Genomic DNA, 24,599 nt, shown 5'->3' on the forward strand with positions numbered 1-24,599 from the left:
GGACATTAGAAATATCATCACATGCTTCTTTTCAACATTGGATGATATGAGAGATTAGGGTTAATGAAATTGTTGGCCTAGGGCTTCCTCCTTAGCACCCTCTAGACCCTTTCCCAGTTTGATATTTTGGGTTTCTCGGGGTTTTATTATCCCTGTCTTTTGGAAGACTTCATATATTTAATTCGTTTGCATTTCTTCTTAACAGTCACCAAATAAATTTGTATTTCCAATGACAACTTCAGAAATAAAATGCAATAGAAAAATAGACATTTTCACATTCAAAACTTGAATTTACAGTGAATAATTTAGGAGCAAATAACCTAGTGATGAAGACAAACAACACTACTAGATGCATATACAAAATATCAGCTCATTGGAATAGCCCTCCAACTATGGTGTGTGATATACGCTACCGAGAAAATGCATGTACAAGTTCACCTTTGATATTAGCTTTATGGTTCGAAGCATAATTGTCTAAGAGGTAGTACACTGCCTAGAATGTGTCTCTAGAAATGATGAGCGCACAAGATTATTATTCTAGTGATCAAAACCCGAGTATTATGAGGTTCAATAAAAAAAAAATCCTTATTTGAGTGCAAAAAACCCCCTTATTGAGTAATTTCTTTATCAAGAAAAAAACAGGGCCACTTTTTAAACCATATATCTCTTTGAAAAGATAAAATCCCCAATATTATAGTGCAATATATCAGAATATATACATTCATTTATCCAACAACATCCACCATATCAGTGGTCCATGATAGACTAACATAAACAATTTGTTCTCCACCAGCACCCAATATTTTCAAAGCTCTAATGCAGATGAGAAAGTTCAATCCATACATCAATAAATACAGAAGAAAGGCCAAATCAAGAGAGTAGAAAGGCAGGAAATTACACGATGCAAATAAAAATGCGAAAATTGCAATATATAAGAAAGTGAGAACAAATTGGAATGTTGATCCAAGTTTTAGAGAGCAGGAAATGTAGCCCATTCACATATAATACAGAGAAAGTGATTACATATGAATACATAAATAAGTACAATAGATTTGTGGTTGATACCCTATATCAAAATTGTAGATTAAAACAAAAATATATAGGATCTACCTTTACAAGTGATGTCTCTTCGACCTTGTTTCAATTGCACCTAGTGTCAAAATCATACTACCTCCTGTTCATGATTTACCACCAAAATGATTATATCCCGAGACTGCTGATACTAGAAGTCAGAACAACTTCCAAAATACACAACTCCTTTATGACAATCTGTTAGGCACTCATGGCATTAGCGAAATAGGTAGGAGAAATTTGCTATAACGATATTTATATGGATAATAGCATCTAGTCATATAGGTTGAGAGATTTGAACACCCTAAAAAATGCATATGGCATAAGCATTCAACATAGTCAGAATTTGTAATAGACACTGCTCTCTCATATAAATAACAACCTCGAAGAGAGGAAAATTTCAGAGTGAAATGTGAAGAATATCAATAGATCAACTTGTTTTAGACAAATTTCAAAGCCTAAGCTGATTGAGAAATTGTTGTGTGGAGTCTTCATTATCTAAGGAACTTGGGTCTGGGTTTTGTGGTAAAGTCCTCCACACAGGTGGAATAGAGCAAATTGGTATAACATATCAAATTTGAACTACCGGTGCAGTTTGGAGTGGAGAAGGCACCAAATTGGTGTCATTTCTTAAGAATTTCGAATGAGGCCTTTGATAGGGAGGGGCTAAGAAAACTGGTATTGATTCCTTATTGTCATAGTTCCAACCATTGATGAAGGATACCCATAGTATCCAGGTGCTAAAAAGGATGACCCATGTTGAGGAATAGTTTGTGGCATCCATTGTTATTGCCTCTACTGTTGCTGTAGCTCTTGTTGCCTATGGAAACCCCACTATTGCATTGAATTAGACCACGGTGACAAATTAGTAGAAGCAAATTTTGCAACCCAATCTGATACATTTGAAATGCCCAATGTAGGAATGTTGTTTAATGTTATCCCTTGGGAGAACACCTTTAAGCCATTTCTCTTCATCTCTCTCATGTTCTTCAAATGGGGTGGGGCACTTGCTAAAATGCTCTTATATGTATAGTTCTAGCATTTGCACAAGCTCTGTTTGCTACAATAGCTTCCCTAGATAGTGCTAATGGTAATGGCTCATGCAGAGAGCTACCATCATAGTCACCAACATGAGATATATTAGATGCAATAGCTTCCCTTGAGATAGAGGAGGATGAAGGTGAATCGTAAAGAGAGACTGATATATTCCTCTGCGGAAAAATATACCTAATTAGGGGCAAAATCATGACCTAGACGATGGTAGAGAAGGACGATGCAATTGCTGCAGACAATGATGATTGTGACTAGAACTAAAGCTTGAACAACCTTTTGTGGGCAAATCAAAAGAAACCCATTGTGATGCTCCTTCGACCCAGGGTTCATAATGTTGGTGTTCAACAAAATGACTACTATTCTCTCTCTCTGGGTGAGCATCTTTCTCTTGGATTTTTATTGTTGTTGTTTCAACTATTGGGACAATGTTATCTCCTTGGACCTATGTTGTGCAAATGCTCTGGAAATAATGATTTTCTTCTGCTTATCTTTACATTCTCCCTTTGCTCGTGTTTGTGAGAAAAATCCAAGTTGGTGTGCTACTACAATCCCACAAAAACCACTAAAATGGAATGGAATACACAACACCATACAAGTCAAAGCAAATATGTCCATTGTCGCTAAGGTCCCATACTAATTTCAACTTTATATTGACAATTTAGAGGATCTAATTTCAAAGTGATATAGGTGGTTGCCTTCTCTATGGGATTACCATCGGAAGTCTGTTGTGTGGATGACATTGTCCTTTTATCACACATAATCACAGGACTCCAAAAACATCTAGACACTTTTAGCTCAATTTTTGATAGTTATGGATTTCAGGTCAACCTTACAAAATCAAATAATCAGGATTTCAACATGTCTGAGAAGGAGGCATATAATATTACTCTCACCTATAAAGAATAGGAGGTAGAAATGGTGACATCATACACTTACACTGGAGTAGTATACTCTGGCCCATCCCTCCGTGTAATCCCAACAACAAAATCAAGGTGGAGTAGAGGATACGAAGGATCAGAAATTATATAGAAAAAATATTTCCAGGCCAACTTCGAAGATATTTGGGCTTAGATCTTCCTCTTCCATACCTTAGTGACACCTCTCTTTTACAATTGTGAAGCTTGGAACCTGTGCCTAAGTGAAACATGATGGAACTACTTGAGATAATACTCATTACTATTCTCTTAGAGTATATTAATGCAAGGAAAACTATCTCACACTTTTGGCCCATCGACACTTCCATGACTTTCCATGTTATGACCATGCCGCACAGGACTTGTTGCATGGTAAACTTCCACTTAAGCCAAAATATATATCCTTACAACTATCCAATTCTCTATACAACTTGCTACTATATCATAAACAACTTACATGCTATATCTTCCTCTTTGCTCCAAAACTTGAACATTGATATCGAATTTCTTATGGCTCAAATATTTGTTTACAATATAAGGTGATAGATGAATTTCCCTACTCCTTCATGAGATGCTTCACCTTTGACCATAGGCTCTATGAGATGGATCTTTCCACATTGCTGATTCTAGGTTCACTACCTATTATTTTTACCTTCTAAATGATTTTGGTCACAACAATCATTATGACAAGATCTACCAGATTTATTAGGTAGGTGGACATTAGAAATCTCATCACATACTTATTTTCAGCATTGGATGACAAGAGAGATTAAGGTTAATGACATTGTTGGCCTAGGGCTTCCTCCTTAGTGCCCTCTAAACCCTTTCCCAACTTGATCTTTTGGGTTTCTTTGGGTTTTACTTTCTCTATCTTTTTGTGGTCTTCATATATTCAATTCTTTTACATTTATACTTTATAGTTACCAACAAAATTTGTATTTCTAATGACAACTTCAGAAATCCAATGCAATAGACAAATGGACATTTTCACATTCAAACTTGAATTTATAGTGAACAATTAGGAGGAAAAAACCTGATGATGAAGACAAATAAAATTACTGGATGTATATACAAAATATCAGCTCATTGGAATAGCCCTCCAACTCTGGTCTGTGATATACACTTCCCAGAAAATGCATGTATAGGTTCACCTTTGATAGAAACTTTGTGGTTCCATGCAGAACTATTCCCAGAGGTAGTACACTACCCAGAATGTGTCTCTAGCAATGATGAACACACAATAGTATTATTCCAATGATCAAAACCAAAGTATTATGAGGCTCAATACCAAAAAAATCCTTATTTGAGTGCAAAAAACCCCCTTATTGAGTATTTTCTTTATCATGAAAAAATTAGGGCCACTTTTTCAACCATATATATATTTGCAAAGATAACATCCCCTATATTCTAGTGCAATATATTAGTATATATAGTCATTTATCCAACAACATCCGCGATAGCAGAGGTCCATGATAGACTAACATAAACAATTTGTTCTCCACTAACACCCAATATTTTCAAAGCTCTAATGTAGATGAGAAAGTTCAATCCATACATCAAGAAATACAGAAGAAAGGCCAAATCAAGAGAGTAGAAAAGCAGGCAATTACATGATGCAATGAAAATATGAAAATTGAAATATATAAGAAAGTGAGAAAAATTTGGAATGTTGATCCAAGTTTTAGAGAGCAGGAAATGTATCCCATTCACATATAATACAAAGAAAGTGATTAAATTTGAATACATAAAGCAGTACAATAGATTTGTGATTGATACCCTATATAAAAAATTGTAGATTAAAAAAAAAAACATAGGATCCGCCTTTACAAGTGATGTCTCTCCCACCTTGTTTCAATTGCACCTAGCATCAAAATCATACTACTTCCTGTTCACAATTTACCACCAAAATGATGACATCCTGAGACTGCTAATACCAGGAGTGGGAACAACTTCCAAAACACACAACTCCTTTATGGCAATCTGTTAGGAACTCATGGCATTAGAGAAATAGGTAGGAGAGATCTGCTACAACGATATTTATATGGATAATATCATCTAGTCATATAGGTTGAGAGCTTTGAACACCCTCAAAAATGCATATGACATAAACATTCAACATTTTAACCTCATAAACACAACATGGAAAAGTAGAGTCAAAATCTGTAACAGATATTGCCCTCTCATATCAATAGCAACCTCGAAGAGAGGAAAATTTCAGAGCGAAATGTGAAGAAAATCAATAGATCAACTTGTTTTAGACAAATTTCAAGGCCTAAGCTGATTAAGAAATTGAAGCGTGGAGTCTTCATTATGTAAGATCTTGGGTTTGGGTTTTGTGGTAAGGTCATCCGCACAGGTGGACTAGAGAAAACTGGGATAACATATCAAATTTGAACTACCAGTGCAGTTTGGAGTGGAGAAGGCACCAAATTGGTGTCATTGCTTAAGAAATTCGAATGAGGCCTTCGACAGGGAGGGGCTAAGAAAACTAGTATTGATGTCCTTATTGCCACAGGTCCAACAATTGATGAAGGAGACCCACAATATCCAGGTGCTAAAAAGGATGACCCAGGTTGAGGAATAGTTTGTGGCATCCATTGTTGTTTCCTCTACTGGTGTTGCCTATGGAAACCCCAAGATTGAATTGAATTAGACCATGGTGACAAATTGGTAGAAGAAAATGTTGCAACCCACTCTGATACATTGGAAATGCCCAATGTAGGAATGTTGTTCAATGTTATCCCTTGGGAGATCGCCTTTAAGCCATTCCTCTTCATCTCTCTCATGTTCTTCAAATGGGGTGGGCACTTGCTGAGATGCTCTTCTATGTACAATTCTAGAATTTGAACCAATTCTGTTTGCTACAATAGCTTCCCTAGACAGTGCTAATGGTAATGGTTCATGCATAGAGCTCCCATCATAGTCACCAACATGAGATCTATTAGTTGCAATAGATTCCCTTGAGATAGAGGAGGATGAAGGTGAATCATAAAGAGAGCTCGACATACTCCTCTACGGAAAATTAGTCCTAATTAGGGGCAAAATCCTAGACCCATGCAATGATAGATCAAGTCGATGCAACTGCTATTGACAATGATGATTGTGGCTATAACTGAAGCTCAAACAACCTCGTGCAGGAAAATCAAAAGAAACCCATTGTGATTCTCCTCCAGCCCAGAGTTCATAATGTTGGTGTTCAAAATAATGGGTACTACTCTCTCTCTCTGGGTGAGCATCTTTCTCTTGAATGCTGAGTGTTGTTGTTTCAACTATTTGGATAATGTTATCTCCTTGGACCTATGTTGTGCAAATGCTTTGACAATCGTGATTTTTTCCTGCTTATCTTTACATTCTCCCTCTGCTGGTGTTTGTGAGAAAAATGCAAGTTGGTGATCCACTACCATCCCACAAAAACCAATAAAATTAGCATATACAAATTAGACATACTAAACTATTTAGTAGCAAGGCAGAGAAACAAATGGAATACACAACACCATACAAGTCAAAGCATAGATGTCCATTGTCTCCTAGGTCCCATATTCTTTCAACTTTATATTGACTATTTAGAAGATATCATTTCAAAGTGATACAAGTGGTTACCTTCTCTATGGGAATTCCATCGGAATTCTGTTGTGTGGATGACATTTTCCTTTTCTCCCACATAATCAAAGGACTCCAAAAGCACCTAGACACTTTCAGCTCATTCTGCGATAGTTATGGCTTTCAGGTCAACCTTGCAAAAATCAAATATTCAGGATTTCAACATGTCTGAGAAGGAGGCATATAACACTATTCTCACCTATAAAGAATATGAGGTAGAAATGGTGACATCCTACACTTACACTGGAGTAGTATCCTCTAGCCCATCCTTTAGTGTAATCCCAACAACAAAATCAAGGTGGGGTAGAGGATATGAAGGATCAGAAACACTATAGAAAAATGTTTCAAGGTCAACTTACAAGATATTTGGGCTTAGATCTTCCTCTTTCATACCTTAGTGAAACCTCGAAGCTTGGAAACTGTGCCTAAGTGAACCAGGATGGAACTACTTGAGATAATACTCATTACTATTCTCTTAGAGTATATTAATGCAAGGAGAACTATCTCACACTATTGTGTATGGAGCATGATTGTTCAAAGGTCTTTGTTTCAGCCGGATGTACACCCTAGGAAGTCTTGTACACCCCTCCACGCGGGGGGGACTTGTCCCCCCGCGGGGGTCCGGGGGCCAGTGGTCCCCCGGCGGGGGCTCGGGGCCAGCGCCCCCGAAGCTAAAAACAAATGTAAAATTGCCTTGTAAAAGTATAGTAATTTCTAGTCAATCTGGGCTGTTCATTAGGCAGATGATCTGACGGTAGAACTTATGTTTAGTTTAGGGTTTTTTGCCCTAGAAGGCAACCCCTCTCTTTGTATGAGGGTATTGTATTTGAGGCTGTGAAATAGATGTGTATTCTGTGAGCGAGAAACAAAGAGGTGATACTGTGAGAGAAAATAGAGGATATTACAGCGGATTTGCTGTAGGTTGTGTCTCTTCATTTTGCTGGATAATAGAAAGGAAGGACTGGCTGTTCGGGGTGGACGTAGCCCAAACTGGGTGAACCATGTATATCTGTGTCTCTCTTGTTTTGTGCATTTTCTGTGTTTATATTTCTGCAATATTTTATGTGTTCCATTGCTCCGTAATATATAATTTTCTAACACACACTTTTAGCCCATCTGCACTTCCATGATTCTCCATGTTATGACCATGCAGCACATGATTTGTTTCAAGGTAGACTCCCACTCAAGAAAAAACATATATCTTTACGACTATCCAATTCTCTATACAACTTGCTACTATATCATAAACTTCTTGCATGCTATATCTTCCTCTTTGCTCCAATACTTGAACATTGATATTGAATTTCTTATGGCTCAAAGATTTGTTTACAATACAAGGCAATAGATTTATTTCCCTACTACTTCATGAGATGCTTCACATTTGACCATAGGCTCTAAGAGATGGATCTTTCCACATTGCTAATTCTAGGTTCGCTACCTGCTATTTTTACCTTCTAAATTATTTTGGTCACAAGAATCATTATGAGAAGATCTACCAGATTTTTTAGGTAGGTGGACATTAAAAATCTCATCACATACTTCTTTTCAACATTGGATGATAGGAGAGATTAGGGTTAATGACATTGTTGGCCTAGGGATTCCTCCTTGGTGCCCTCTAGACCCTTTCCCAGTTTGATCTTTTGGGTTTCTTGGGGTTTTATTCTCCCTCTCTTTTGGTGGTCTTCATATATTCAATTCTTTTTCATTTCTTCTTAACAATTACCAAAATATTTGTATTTCTAATGACAACTTCAGAAATCCAATGCAATAGACAAATGGACATTTTCACATTCAAAACTTGAATTTACAGTGAACAATTTAGGAGGACAAAACCTGATGATGAAGACAAACAACATTATTGGATGCATATACAAAATATCATCTCATTGGAATATCCCTCCAACTCTAGTTTGTGATATACGCTTCCCAGAAAATGCATGTACAGGTTCACCTTTGATATCAACTTTTTGGTTCCAAGTAGAACTATTCCCAGAGGTAGTACGATGCCTAGAATATGTTTCCAACAATGATGAGCACACAAGAGTATTATTCCAGTGATCAAAACTAGGGTATTATGAGGTTCAATAACAAAAAATCCTTATTTAAGTGCAAAAAACCCCCTTATTGAGTATTTTCTTTATCAAGAAAAAATCAGGGCCACTTTTGCAACCATATATCTCTTTATAAATAATATTAGAATTAATTAAACAGAACGATATTTTCATCCATTATAATATCTTATATGGATATGGAGCATGCAAGTACTTACCAGAGTAGTAAGTATTTACCAGGGTCCCCTTGTGCAATTGTCTTCATAGAAAATCAATTACCTTAGCAATTTTTTGTTGTTGCTCCTATCTACAAATTTCCAAAAAAGATTGGTGAGATCAGGACAGAATGAAGATGATTGTTTCCAAAAAAATAGATGCATTAAAAGAATAGCCTCCAATGCTCTTCCAACAAATAAATATTGGTCTTCCTCTTTCACGAACACCTAGTTGTATTTTGAGCAACCATCTAACATACATAACATACCAAATCCTATAAGCTTTTGCAATAGATGTTCCGTGTTGGGAAGTAATACCAAGCATGAGTAAGACCCTAGGGGAACTAAAGAAGGGCTAATCAATGTCACCATGTTAGCTTCTTCACACATTTTTGGCCACCTATCATCTGGCACAAGGGGTGAATCCCTAAGAAATCCTAAGATTTTAGTATGGCAAGCACAAGGAATGATGATAAGTGTTAGGGCATATCTGATTTATGTTATTATGCTTGAATAATTTCAGACTTGTAACAACAGAAGGAAAGTTGATTTTATAGATGCTTAGGGGTGGTTGAAAGGGAGTTTAGTGCCCAAAACGATTTTGGGTATATGGAGTCTATAAGGCAGCAATTATGAGCTTCTTTATAATAATATTAGGAGTGAATATAATTGGAATTAACAACCTACAGTAGTGTTATTTTGTTGTCTGCTAATACAGATATTTCTTGTGAAAATATGAATTAAGGAGAAATTGCAAACATGCATGACAATGTACTTACTATTTATTGATAGATATGTAAATTTGTAGCAATCTTGATTTAAGAAGGGAGTTACAAAGTAAACATCTAGAATAACAAACACAAGCATCAAAGGGGAATAAATCACAATTTATTTCTTCTAAATAAATGAACAATGTTACACAAAATTTGACCCTTCATAACATATTTGATTCAAGCATTTTCCAACACTAATCTTAGCAAATTGAGTCCAAACATATATTCCATAAGCTTGATTCGATTCCACCGTGTATATGTTGTAAAGTAGATGTTTGTGCCACCCTCAACACATCAAAAAAGGGTTGTATTTCCGAGGAAAAACTAACCAAGCAATTAGTCCAGCTACATGAATATGCACTAGAAGACAATGGCCAATCTCTCCAACATGGACATGATCGCAGGGACTAATAATAATACCTAGTATATGTCACTAGAACCATAGTAAAATAATTTATTCAAATATTAGGTCAACTGTGTGGAGAGGGGAATGTTTTGTGATGGAAATGGCCTGGTCAACTTAAGCATGGGGAAACCATTTAAATATTTCGAGTAATTGGATTATATTCAAGCAATTCTTTGGAATTTTCTAAGGTTCTAGTTTTTTTATTATCATTAAACACATTATATATATTCAAGTGAAAATATGTTAGGTTCTGTTGGGTTTTAATGCATTATCTCTTGGTTTTTTTGTGAAATCTGTCATCTAATTAATTTTTCATCTGACTAATCAGATGGTCATTTTGCCTACACTCAACAAACTCCTTTAGGCCCTGCTTTCTATCTGAAACATTAAGACAACATTTTTCCACACCCATAACACAAATATGAAAAGCCCTATATTCCAGTGCAATATATCAGAATGTATAGATTCATTTATCCAACAACATCCACCATACCAGAGGTCCATGACATACTAACATAAACAAATTGTTCTCCACAAGCACCCAATTTTTTCAAAGCTCTAATGTAGATTGCTTTCAATCCATACATCAAGAAATACAGAAGAAAGTCCAAACCAAGAGGGTAGAAAAGCGAGAAATTACACGATTCAAAGAAAAATATGAAAATAGCAATATATAAGAACGTGGGAAAATTTTGGAAGGTTGATCCAAGTTTTATAGCTTATGAGACATAGCCCATTCACATATAATACAAATAAAGTGATTAAATTTGAATATAGAAAGTAATACAATAGACCTGTGGTCGATATGCTACATCAAAATTTGTAAATTAAAACAAAAATCCATAGGATCAACCTTTACAAGTGATGTCTCTCCAGCCTTTTTTCAATTACACCTAGCATCAAAATCATACTACCACATGTTCACGATATACCACCAAAATGATGATATCTAGAGACCGTTGATACCAGAAGTGGGAACAACTTCCAAAATACACAACTAATTTATGGAAATATGTTAGCACTCATGGCATTAGAGAAATAGGTAGCAAAGATCTGCTATAATGATATTTATATGGATAATAGCATCTAGTCATATAGGTTGAGAGCTTTGAACACCCTCAAAAATTCATATGGCATAAACATTCAACTCTGTAACATCATAAAACATAGGAAGGGAAAAGCAGAGTCAAAATATGTAATAAATACTACCCTCTCATATCAATAACAACCTGGAAGAGAGGAAAATTTTAGAGTTAAATGTGAAGAATATCAATAGATCAACTTGTTTTAGACAAATTTCAAAGCCTAAGCTAATTGAGAAATTGAAGTGTGGAGTCTTCATTATCTAAGGAACTTGGATCTGGGTTTTGTGATAAAGTCCTATGAACATGTGGACTAGAGAAAATTGGGATAAAAGATCGAATTTGAACTACCTGTGCAATTGGGAGTGGAGAAGGCACCAAATTGGTGCTATTTCTTAAGAAATCTGAATGAGGCCTTCGACAGGGAGGGGATAAGAAAATTGGTATTGATGAGTCCTTATTGTCACAGGTCCAACCATTAATGAAGGAGATCCACAATATTCAGGTGCTAAAAAGGATGACCCAGGTTGGGCAATAGTTTGTGGCATCCATTGTTGTTGCCTTTGTTGCCCATGAAAACCCCAGGATTGCATTGAATTAGATTAGGGTGACAAAATGGTAGAAGAAAATGTTGCAACCCACTTTGATACATTGGAAATGCCTAATGTAGGGTTGTTATCCCTTGAGATATCACCTTCAATCCATTCCTCTTCATCTCTCTCATGTTCTTCAAATGGGATGGGCACTTGTTAAGATGCTCTTCTATGTACAGTTCTATCATTTTCACCAGCTCTGTTTGCTACAATAACTTCCCTAGACAGTGCTAATGGCAATGGCTCATGCAGAGAGCTCCCAACAAAGTCACCAAAAAGAAATCTATTAGCTGCAATATCGTCCCTTGAGAGAGAGGAGGATGAAGGTGAATCATAAAGAGAGCCCGATATATTCCTCTATAGAAAAATAGACATAATTAGGGGGAAAATCCTAGACCCAGATGATGGCAGAGTAGGACGATGCAACTGCTGTTGACAACGATGATTGTGACTAGAACTGAAGCTGGAACAACCTTGTGCGGGAAAATCATAAGAAACTCATTGTGATGCTCCTCCATCCCAAGGTTCATAGTGTTGGTGTTCAACAGAATGGCTTCTACTCTCTAATGGCTTCTACTCTCTCTCTGGGTGAGCATCTTTCTCTTGGATGTTGTGTGTTGTTGTTTTAGTTGTTGGGCCAATGCTATCTCCTTGGACCTATGATGTGCAATTGCTATGGAAATAGTGATTTTCTCCTGCTCATTATTACATTTTCCCTCTGTTGGTGTCTATGAGAAAAACCCAAGTTTCCATCCCACAAAACCAATAAAATTAGCATATATAAATCAGACATACTAAACTATTTAGTAGCAAGGAAGAAAAACGTTTCTCAAACTTCACATAAAAACACAAGCCCAAAACTATAATACCTATTATAAGAAAAATACACCTTAAACTATATATAAAATAGTAAAAATTTAAGAAGCACTTACATTGTTTTAAACTTGACCAGGCAGTCATGGCAAAATTATTCTCGACCTATTTTTGTTCTTGGCCCGTTCACCCATATAGCTTAACCCAGCTAACTCCATAGTGCAAGTAAAATAGGGCAGATGGCCTAGACAAGACCACATAGTAGTATACATAGGCATTCCTGCTTCTGCTATTTGAGCTATCTCTTGCAACAAATTTTTGTATGCCCCATCTCATCCTATTTAAACCAAATGTGGTGACCATCAAAGCCAATAGATAATCCATAAAATGACTTTCAAAACACCACCAAAACAAAATTCATACCATAATTCTTGCAGCCCGAGTTCAAGAAGGGCCTCTTTGGGAAAGTGTATTAAGTTCCACCTCTGCAACAACATGTTCAACATGTCTCAATGTGCTACAGTAGTTTGGGCTCTCAAATAATTCTCCATTGAAATTAACAGTAGATTTGAATCTGGGCAAATGATCAAGCCCCTCTCTAATACAGGAGTATGCTGACAGATAGAGCAATTGGGAAAACGAGAATTTCAGGAGCAAGAGGCCATTGTCCGAATTCATCACTCTGCCCATTATGAAGACTCAATCAATCGCAGAGTTGTTTCTTATACATGAGAATCAAACCAAACTGGTGAATTCAACCCTACATTCGATTTCCAAACCAAACCTGCAAATTCAACCCTACCTTCGACTTCCAAGAATGGTAGGGGTGCTATTCCTAAAAATCTGGGGCGATTGGAAGCAAACCCCACCTGCATTCTTGGAAATCGGGGGTGATTGAAGAAAACCCCACCTACATTCGTGGAAATCGAGGGTGATTGAAGCAAACCCCATCTAAAAACAAGGCGAATTCGGGGTTTTGAATGTTTAACTGGTTTATTTTTCACGACTAAAATATAATAATTATTTATGTTTTAAATAATTTTTGGGTGAACTATAGAAAATGGGTGCAATATAAAAAATTGCCCTTCCAAAATATAAAACCCCTTAAATTTCGCCCATGGGCTAAAATTCGCCCCTAAAATTTTATATGATGGTTGCCCTACATTGCATCCATTGTTATCCATCTATGACAACACTATGATGATGGGTAAACCGAGAAAGGGATGAAATGAAGTCACCCAACCTTCAAGTCACTTTATGTATATTTTTTAAAGCTATGGAATGGTGATAATGTTGAATGTGACATAATCAAGTGCAATGTGCTAGAAAGGATGCCAAAGGTTCACAAAGTAGCATGGGTTGTTGTAGAGGTCATGGAACCTCCGTGGGAAGCATGAAAACCATAGAAAATTGTTGAAAATGTTGCAGATCATTGGATGTTGTGAATCCATGTAACGATGCTCCTTTAATGGTGAACAAAGGTCTGAGGTTAAAAAACCCTTGTAGTGCATGTAGACCAACTATGATGCTTACAATGTGTGGCCCATCAAATGGAAACTAACAATGTTAAAGGGATATTAATGATTGTTGCAAATATCTAAACCTAAACTATGCTTCAAACGTTGGTTCCCATGGAGTGGTAACCTACTTTAATGATTTGGATCTCAGGGCCTAAGATCCAAAAGGCTTGAATGCTAAGAGAGAAGGAACGAAAATGTATAAATTTTCCATAAAACTAAGCACAAAAATATTAATTAAAATAAATAACTGAATACACCACAAAAACATGAAAAGGAGAAGAAATTGGAAAAGAAAGATTCCACTAAGAAGAGCCATTACATGCAATGAGGCTAATTTTGGGACCTTTCCTTTCCAACCTTCACTCTCTTCCTACTTCCTTCTTATATGGTGTCTTATCAACAAATTCAACCTTTATTAAGTTTGACGATGCCAATTACATATCTATCAAATCATATTTTACATCATAATATGACTTTATGACTTATGAGGTCAAATGAATCAAGTCCTTATTAACATTTCCCAATCTCAATGTGCTAACATCATGACTTTCCTAGTTGTATTGTGACCAGGTTTTGCAAATGTGCATAATAGAGAGGCTTTAATTGGGGAAAAACTTGTAGTATCATCTCAAACATCCATTGTATGAGGTCAAACCACATGGTTTAAATTTTTCATAAATGTTATTCTCTATAATGATTAACATAATATTCCCCAACACCTTGAAGGCGTTCCCTTTCCTCTTTGTACTATTCAATTCCACAATGTACAATATCTCCAATCACCCCCCAAACCTTCACCATCTCATAGATATACACTTGGATTGGGATTAAATTTTGATCTAGCTTCCCAATCCACTTTCAAGGGTTTTAGGTTTGTTAGCTTGAATAACTCAACATGGATTTACTAGTTTGGCTCCAACATTGTAGGCTTATTCTTCCATCCCAATGCATTTTCAAAATCTTAATCATCTCATAATTTGGACAATTCAACCCTACAACCTCAAGTCATGTTAAAAAGAAACTCGCACAATGGATACATTAAATCATTTTGAGGGAACTTTATGTCACCATTAATTATTTCATTGTGATATCATTCATGTGATATATCTATAATTATTATTGCATTGTATTGGAGATCACTACAAATCTATTTTGCAAGGAAATTCAATTGTTTGTAGATATCCATTTAGAAGGTCAAGCACTTTCTTAAAAGCTTATCATAACTCTCATATTCAACCCAAATAGTTTCATTACAAAAACTCTCATCTATGTGCGTTATTTACATTTATACTCCTTTTATTTCCAACACTTATATTAATTAGCTCACTATACGAGACCTGAGAATAAGCCCCAGGTTAGTTTGATTTCCCTTATTTTTTCTTCCTTTCATGATCTCCCCTAGGGTTTCTCAAAATTTCCCCTAAAACTAAATGGAAACCCCACCCTCTCCATCTTCCTTGTGGTAGTGTGGATCCATTCTCACACTACAATCTCGGGCTATATTTTTCTTATATTATCCTTTTCCACCAATAAACCATCCTTACACACCATTGACCCAAAAAAACCAAAAGGCACACAAACTATGCACTTAATATTCAAATTTAGGGAAATCTCTAATTGCATACACCTCTCAAAGATTATGAACATCAAGCCATGTACTCATTTACTTGATTGTATAATGTCTATCGATATTTATAGTTAATATTTCAAGTGTGAAATGAGAATATACATAGCACTACTTTAAAAGGATAAAAATTTAGCTTTCTTAATGGTGTCTTGAAATTGGTTTTTGTTTTGTTTCGTTATATCATTCTATTATATAGTCTTCCTACGCTCCTCTGAGGTAGCCTTCAAAGATTATTTCACAACATTATTTATTTCCCCAAGCCTTTATCAGAAATCCAAACACAAATCATGGCACAAAACATAACTTCTTTCAACCTGTGCATCTATAAGAAATCTTTAAGAGTTTTAAATTTGATTCCCTCTTGTAAATTCTTACTTAAATGAGAATCCCTCCTGTAATATAAGAGTTTTATTAAATAGTTGGTTTGCTTTTGAATCAAACTCTCTATAAACATGAGTAAATCATAGTTCATCAAAATTGATATTTATTACTAGAGCTTGATTCATGATTGGTTTAACAACACATTTTCGATTTTACATTTATTATTTACACAATCCATTAGCATCTCTAAGTCTTCAAAAACATGTGACAAGTTTAAACCTATATATATATATCTATCTATCTATCTATCTATCTATCTATCTATCTATCTATATATATATATATATATATATATATATATATATATATATATATATATATATATATATATATATATATATATATATATATATATATTGTTATTTTTAGAAGGAGCCACAATGCACAGATCATATTCCTTATGTAAGTAGGTTGTGTTGAAAAGTGTGCAACAAGAAATGCTTGTTGAGAATGCAACAAGATGATGGAGCTTAGTGGAAAGGAGTTGCCTTCACTAAGTGGGCCCGCAGGAAAATTATGGCGCAAAGTCTATTTTTGGATCACAACAGGAGTGATCACAGCAGGAGTGATCAAAGTCTATTTTTAGACTGCTAGTCAAAAATAGAAAAGTCAAATATTATTGTCTCATAATAATATTTAGACTATAAACTTTATCTTATCCTCTTGGAGCACTTCAGTTTGAGCTACAGATGTGGCACATGCAGCTGTCAGAAGGAAATACGTTTTCTTATGTGTTAGTTGAGCTATTGCATGCAGGACATCAGTTAGAACTCATGTGGTTGAGTTCTATGGAGTTGGATGAGCAGTTAATGGAGTTGTGTTCAGTGTGACTTAGTTGAACTAGTTGTATTTAGTCTAACTGATCAATAGAATAAGTGATGAGTTGTGTGAATTAGTTATTAATTAATTCACTAATTATTAACTCATAATGCAACTGAAGAATACATTAGTTAACTCAGTGCATGTACAGTTCAGTGGAGACAGGTGTTAGAGGTTGAGATTGCTATCAGTTGTGCATGAGATTGTGCACATGCATGGGATTGAGTTATGCCAATGATCTTTGCGTAGTGTGGGCCAATACCAAGTGAAATATAGCTTGTGCTCACGTGATTTACAGTGTGGGTGATTTTCACAAGGTAAATAGGAGTTTGGATCAACCATTCTCATTCATTCTTAGCAGGTATTGTGCAGTGGAGGCAGGCAAGCAGCGAAGGAGATTTGGAGATTAGATCTGAGCTGTATTGTGTGTAACAGGTGGAGATAGTACTAATTACTTGTGAGGAGTATTGTATTATGTTTGTTACATGTTCTCAATCAATATAATATACAGATAGTTGGGGTTTTTAGCGAGATGCTTTCCCCGAGAAAATACTGTGTTGGTATGTGTGATTGATGCTTCTATGTGCACATGTTATTGTTTCTGCTTCTGTAAATTGATGATCAACGTAGAGGAGGTTATGTATTATGAATGTTTTCCGCAATAGTGTATAATCAAGATAATCTTTGTTGAATAAGTGTCATATTATTCAAAATTTCTACATGGTATCGGAGCGAGCTGATTTGTAGAAGAAGTTCTACATGATATCAGTGCTGTATTGATCATCAGATCTATTATTCAGAAAGTGTTTACATTTTATTTCTTCAGGCAGAGTCTGTGATCGGGCCAGGTAGCCTTTGGATTCATCCTTCTTTTGGAAGGTGAGATATTCGGTAAAAGCCCATACAGTCAATCTCTGTACGAGAAATACTTTATTCTCACGAATTGTAGATCAAAAGCGATTGAGTTTTTGAGCTGTGGAATGGCGCTCAAGGATAAAACTCGGAAACATTAAGTGTGAGAATGGAGACAGTATGCCCCAGTATCTCACGAAGTTCACCCAATGTCGGGATGAGCTGGGAAGTGTGGGGGTAACTGTTGAGGATGAGGATATGGTGAGTCTAGCACTCCTTGGCCTTCCTAAGAGTTGGCATAGCTACCAGGACTCGGTGAATGGAAGGGAGAAATTTCCAGGATGGGAGAGACTTTGGTCGAATCTTGTGCAAGAGGAGATTAGACGGTGCACCAGAGACAGTTCTTCATCTATGCATGATGAGGAGAGTTGTGCCTTAGCAAGTAAGGTGAAGAAGGGGAATGGGAAGGTTTCTCTTTCCGAATCCAGTTCTTCCAATGATGGGAAGAAGGTTGGCAAGTCGAAGGTGTGATGCTTTTGTTGTCATGAGTTGGGCCATTATGCTACTAATTGCCCAAAGAAGAAGTCCAATAAGGGATCCGGGGAAGGATCTGAAGGTGAGGCAGCCTCACTTGCTTCACAGTTTGAGTTGGACTTCACACTCTTCGCATGCATGGTTTCATCCATGGTGGGAAGTGGTTGGTTTCTTGACAATGGAGCTTCTTTCCACATGACCGGTGACAAAGGTTTGTTTAGTACTTTGGAGGAGAAAGATCTCTAGATACTCATAGGGATGGGTAATGATGAGAAGTATAGTGTCTCAGGTGTAGGCATAGTTATTTTTCAGAGGGAGCATGGAGCTCGCCTTACCTTAACCGATGTCAAGTATGTACCAGGACTGAAGAGAAACTTGGTGTCGATCGCGATGCTGGAAGACGGAGGCTATGATGTAGTCTTCAGTAAGGGAAATGTTTTCATTACACATCATCACTAGACAAGTGAAGCAGATTGGTTCACGGGTCAAGAATCTGTATGCTCTTGAGGTTCAAGATGCATGCAAAGTCTTGAGCAGCGAGGCAACTGATGGAGACTTGGTGGTTGAGAGGGAGCGTATATTACCACTCAACATGCAGAGCCAGAAGAAGTCTCAGACGATTGTGGAGGAGCCACGATTAGTGCAGCAGCTTCAGGAGGTTGTGGAGCAGCCACAACAAGGGAAGCTGAGAGGAGATCGAGTAGAGACATCTACTCATGCAGAGACCTCCAGTAGGGGGAAACTTCGAGCCAGGTGGGCAGAGGGATCACATGCAGCCATACCTCCAGGTAGGAGGTGGGGTGATGTGGAGTGATCATCCCAAGGAGGAGGGGCAAGATCCTTGAGGTACCCAACCTCTTGGATGAGACCTTGCTACGGGAGCCCCAATGTGTAGTAGCGAGAACTGACTGATTGGGTAGAGACGGATGTGGATGGAGTGGTAGAGAGAGTGACAGTGCACGGAATCCCAAGACAACACATAGCATGCAGGCTGCAGCAATGCGAGAGGCACAAGTGTTTTGCACAGTGCCAGGTGGTACAGAGAGGTGTGCAATGGTGCGAGATGCATGGAGATGTTGCAGTAGCGCAGATGTCAGAGAGGGAGCACTTGTCAGCAGCAGGTAGAGCTTCAGCATCAGAGTATGTTCCTAGCCCAACAGATTGGTCAGTTGGGAGTGTTTTTGTTCCAAGTGTTGTTGGAGCAAAGTGGATTGGGCAGATGTGTTGCATGCAGAACATTCTAGAGTTACAGGATCGGGTTTGAGAGGAAGCCTTTCTTGTTGAGAGAGGGAGTGTTGAAAAGTGTGCAACAAGAAATGCTTGTTCAGAATGCAACAAGATGATGGAGCTTAGTGGAAAGGAGTCGCCTTCACTAAGTGGGTCCGCAGGAAAATTATGGCGCAAAGTCTATTTTTGGATCACAACAGGAGTGATCACAGTAGGAGTGATCGAGTTCTATTTTTAGATTGCTAGTCAAAAATAGAAAAGTCAAATATTATTGTCTCATAATAATATTTAGACTATAAACTTTATCTTATCCTCTTGGAGCACTTCAGTTTGAGCTACAGATGTGGCACATGCAGCTGTCAGAAGGAAATACGTTTTCTTATGTGTTAGTTGAGCTATTGCATGCAGGACATCAGTTAGAACTCATGTGGTTGAGTTCTGTGGAGTTGGATGAGCAGTTAATGGAGTTGTGTTCAGTTTGACTTAGTTGAACTAGTTGTATTTAGTCTAACTGATCAATAGACTAAGTGATGAGTTGTGTGAATTAGTTATTAATTAATTCACTAATTATTGACTCATAATGCAACTAAAGAATACATCAGTTAACTCAGTGCATGTACAGTTCAGTGGAGACATGTGTTAGAGGTTGAGATTGCTATCAGTTGTGCATGAGATTGTGCACATGCATGGGATTGAGTTATGCCAATGATCTCTGCGTAGTGTGGGCCAATACCAAGTGAAATATAGCTTGTGCTCACGTGATTTACAGTGTGGGTGATTTTCACAAGGTAAATAGGAGTTTGGATCAGCCATTCTCATTCATTCTCAGCAGGTATTGTGCAGTGGAGGCAGGCAAGCAGCGAAGGAGATTTGGAGATCAGATCTGAGCTGTATTGTGTGTAACAGGTGGAGATAGTACTGAGTACTTGTGAGGAGTATTGTATTATGTTTGTTACATGTTCTCAATCAATATAATATACAAATAGTTGGGGATTTTAGAGAGATGCTTTCCTCGGGAAAATAATGTGTTGGTATGTGTGATTGATGCTTCTATGTGCGCATGTTATTATTTCTGCTTCTGTAAATTGATGATCAACGTAGAGGAGGTTATGTATTATGCATGTTTTCCGCAATAGTGTATAATCAGGATAATCTCTGTTGAATAAGTGTCATATTATTCAAAATTTCTACAGGTTGTTTGATATAACTAGGTTCAAGTGAAAGTCTTAATTGAATTTAGAAGAAAAAATGCCCTCACTTATGACTTCTCAGTTTAGAAATCATTTTTCTAAGTTGTGAGATATATCAACTACCTTTGAATAAATTCCCATGTCAAAGAAGATACTACTTACTTAGAAGCTTCTATTTAAAGTAAAATTCTCAATATTAACTTCTTAGCAACATAAAGTTGAACCTCATTGACTTAATTCTCAATTACTTCCAATTTTGAGTAAAGTAAAATTGCCCAATAATACAATGCATACTATGTGTGTTTTAGGAAGTTACATTGACCATTACTAAGAAAAAATTACAATGCTATGCAATGAATAACTAAAAGTGTAAATTGAAACTTGGATTTCATAATGAATTTCTTTGTACCCAAACAAAACTCGATGATCAAATATGGTTGCAATGCATTTGGTCCTTGCCTTTTTGAAACACATTTTAATGAACTTTTATACCAAATCAATTTGAATTATAGCCTAGTAAACTTGAATTGTGACCTTCAATTACACTTACTCTATATTATAACTCCACCTAGTAACAAGCACATGATCCACACAAGAATTAGATTTATAAAGTTTGAACTGCAAAAAGTGCAAGAGGAAAAAACATATTATAACCAATCTTGTTTCATGCTTGTTGACCTAAAAATCAGAGTTAGATGAACTTGTTTGTAATACTCATTGTCTTTGTTGTTGAAATCTTAATTTATGCCAATACTTAAATTTCCACCTAGGAATGGAAAGGACATTGGACAAATTTCTATGTCCATATTATTATAATAGGAATGTGAGGTAACAAGAAAAGGAAATCTAGTTTGGGATGCAACACCCGCACCTTTTGCTAATAAAAGGCTAATATTTGTGTGTAGTAGGGTTGAGGATGAAACGATTTCCATACACTTGAGTGGGAGGCCTTGAAATATTCATTTCTTAATAAACAAGTAGATAGCATAGTTAGAATTTCATGTGTAATAAATTTTGAATAAAAAACTATGCTCAAAGATGGATGCATCCTTTGATAAATTAGTATTGCTTTTTGATGTTTTGTTTGAATTAGATATATTTCTTACAAATCCACATTAAATGAATGAAATTCCAACATTCCTTCTTAGGTTCAACTCAATTGATCAAATTAAAACTTTCTTGCATGTTGTGCCATGTTACAAAAAAATCTAACGTCTTAGTTAAAAGCCTCACTAGGTGACCCAGACAATGTGTGACAATGGGAGTATCACCTTAGAAAATATTCCCCTCATTTTAGTGAAGGACATAATCCAACATATGGGAGGCTTCCCTATAATATCTCAAAGAACAAATAATCTAATCAAATTAAGCTAATTTCCCCCTAAGGGTTTTATAACAACTTACCACCAAGAGATAGGGATAGGAAATTAGGATTTACGGTGGATTTGGACATAATTTCCATATTTGAGTTCAAAGGATCTTATGGCTCTTATAGAGGCTCGGGTTGACCATCAAAGGCTAAAAAAATGTCCCAAACACACACAATCAAGAAATCATTTTCGTTTGAAGTAAACTAGCATGTAAAATCAACATTTCAAAAATCAACTAGTTGATAACAACAACAAGAATAACCCCATAAACTATTATAATAAAGTGAAAAATGGGGGCTAAATATAAGAGTAAATAAGAGAATTAATTACAACAATTTTAGGCAGCTAAAAGGCATATATCAACAATTAAAACCTTAGATGTCAGTTCTAATTTAAGGCTCAAAAATACTCTTTAAATAACACCTTTTTTTCCAATACAGCTCATATAGTTCTTAATACTAAGACAATAAATGTTTAAAATATATGGTTTTCTTGTAATTAAACCTTAATTTACCCTTAAACAATAAAATAAATGATTTAATAAGCATAATTGATTGTCACGAGAGAGAGAGGACAAGTGCCTTTCTCAATGTAGGGCTAATGGAGTCTAGGAACAAACAAACTTAAAGAACTTGGAGTAGATACAAAACTCAAATTATCTAGGGTTTTTCCACTCACTTTTCCTAGGGTTTCGAATCAAAGTTCTCAATTTCCAAAGACGAGTTAAGGTAAGGAGCCCACTTGCTACTTCCTCAAATAATTGGAAGAAGGGTTTGTTTAAGAAGGATAATGGAAAAAAAAAACAACTTTGCCTAATAGATTTATCATGCATGCATCCAAGTTTCACCATAGTCATCCATGAAAAGAGATCAAAATCCACATCAACAAAGTCCCCAAGAAGGTTTCTCAACTAGTGTTGAATAAGGTACTAGAGACAATGTCCAATTGAAGAGAAATGTCTCTCTTCAAGTGCGCAATGATACAAATGAGGCTAGTGCTTACCTATCTATACTAGGGTAACCAAGCACTTAGCTCATATTAGGCCTAAAATCCCCTAAAACATAAAAATCCATGATACAAGGTGGATAGATCATCAATCCAACCCCCAAAAATAGCCTCAAAGATGAAAATAGAATGGTTAAACATGAAATATTCTCTCCAAAAGGGCACACATGTGAGTGTAAAGGCCTCAAAAGGGTGATGCCATCTCCAAAAGACACGTCTCTCCACAAAAGGTGTAATAAATCATCTAAGGGGCGTGTCCCCTCATCTAAAGGTCATGTCTCCTCATCCAAAGGTCATGTCTCATCATCAAAGATCTCTCCTCAACCCGAATTCCATCCTTCTTAAGACCCACATAATACATAAGGTGCCATATCATCTCACACGGGAAATGTCCTAGCTCAAAAAGGAAACACCCAAGGTACAAAGGGTTGAGGAGGGTCTCTAGAGGTGTGCTAATTCATCATTAAGCTCAATGCTCTCCATCAAGTGTCCAATATCCATCATCAAGTGGAATCCCCTCTTGAGGGTGTGCAACATCATCCATGAAGTGTAGGAGAAGCATCATCAACGTCCTCCAGATCATCATTAAGCATAGTCTTAAGGAATCAAGTAAGATCAAATAACATGCACGCAAGAGTCATTAAAACATAATAAGTGGACCACATTTAATGTATAATCCATATATGTATATCACATTAAGTATCTTCTTCAAACTTTACACTAGCTTAAAACCTCATACGAGTTGTCAAATTTAGGTATGGGAGGGTCATCAATTGCCCCTATAGGGGCTCCCTGTGCCATGGGTAGAAACAATTCCTAGGATGATCCTTCAATCAATATGGGTAAGTGATAAGTGATATTGTCAAGAGTCGACTTCATGAGAGGTGTCACAATATTATTCATGGGTTATGAAAGACCATAATTCGTAAATGCCTGTGTGGAGGGAGTGCTTGCATCACTTGAGATACCCTTTCCTTGGAACTACTTTTTCCACCCTTTAATTTACCTTTTATTGTTTTTTTAATTATCTTTCTTACAAGCTTAATTGATTTTATTTTAGAACCCCTTTAGGATGGGGAGTCATTGCTCATAGAGGTTAGGATATTCATTCAAGTCCCTTTTATTTTCATAGATAATGATATGAATGGGACTAGGGTGATATCCTCACAATATTGGTTTTAAACCTGTATAATTAATTGCTACAAACATATTTATAAAATGGAAAAGATGCATTGGCACACACACATACAATACACATTAACTCTAAGATCTTACCTTGGAAATCCAAACCCACAGAACCAAAAAAAAATGGTATATTCTATCTTTATGATGTTACAATGCAATATGTATATCCCATAGCATCCATAAGCCCCTAATTTATTTTCCCCTAGGTTAGAACACAACCATAGTTCCTTAACCAGATTTTTGAAAACCATGGGTTGAACCATCGTGTGCCACAAAACTGCTAAAAGCAAAACCATGTGCTAAATGTCACCAAAAAAT

At 36.4% G+C, this 24,599-nt stretch overlaps 3 pseudogenes; all 3 read right to left on the reverse strand.

Moving 5' to 3' along the window:
• Nucleotides 1–1,522: 1,522 nt before the first annotated feature.
• On the reverse strand, nucleotides 1,523–2,739 carry LOC149238525 (uncharacterized; annotated as a pseudogene).
• Nucleotides 2,740–5,303: 2,564 nt separating this feature from the next.
• LOC149238526 (uncharacterized) lies at nucleotides 5,304–6,683 on the reverse strand (annotated as a pseudogene).
• Nucleotides 6,684–11,381: 4,698 nt separating this feature from the next.
• The window catches only part of LOC149238527 (uncharacterized), a 33,054-nt pseudogene continuing 19,836 nt past the window's right edge, over nucleotides 11,382–24,599 (reverse strand).

The sequence above is a fragment of the Pinus tabuliformis genome, chromosome 8, assembly GCF_031772625.1.
Source record: "Pinus tabuliformis cultivar Carrire ecotype Pingquan chromosome 8, CPIR1, whole genome shotgun sequence".
NCBI lineage: Eukaryota > Viridiplantae > Streptophyta > Pinopsida > Pinales > Pinaceae > Pinus > Pinus tabuliformis.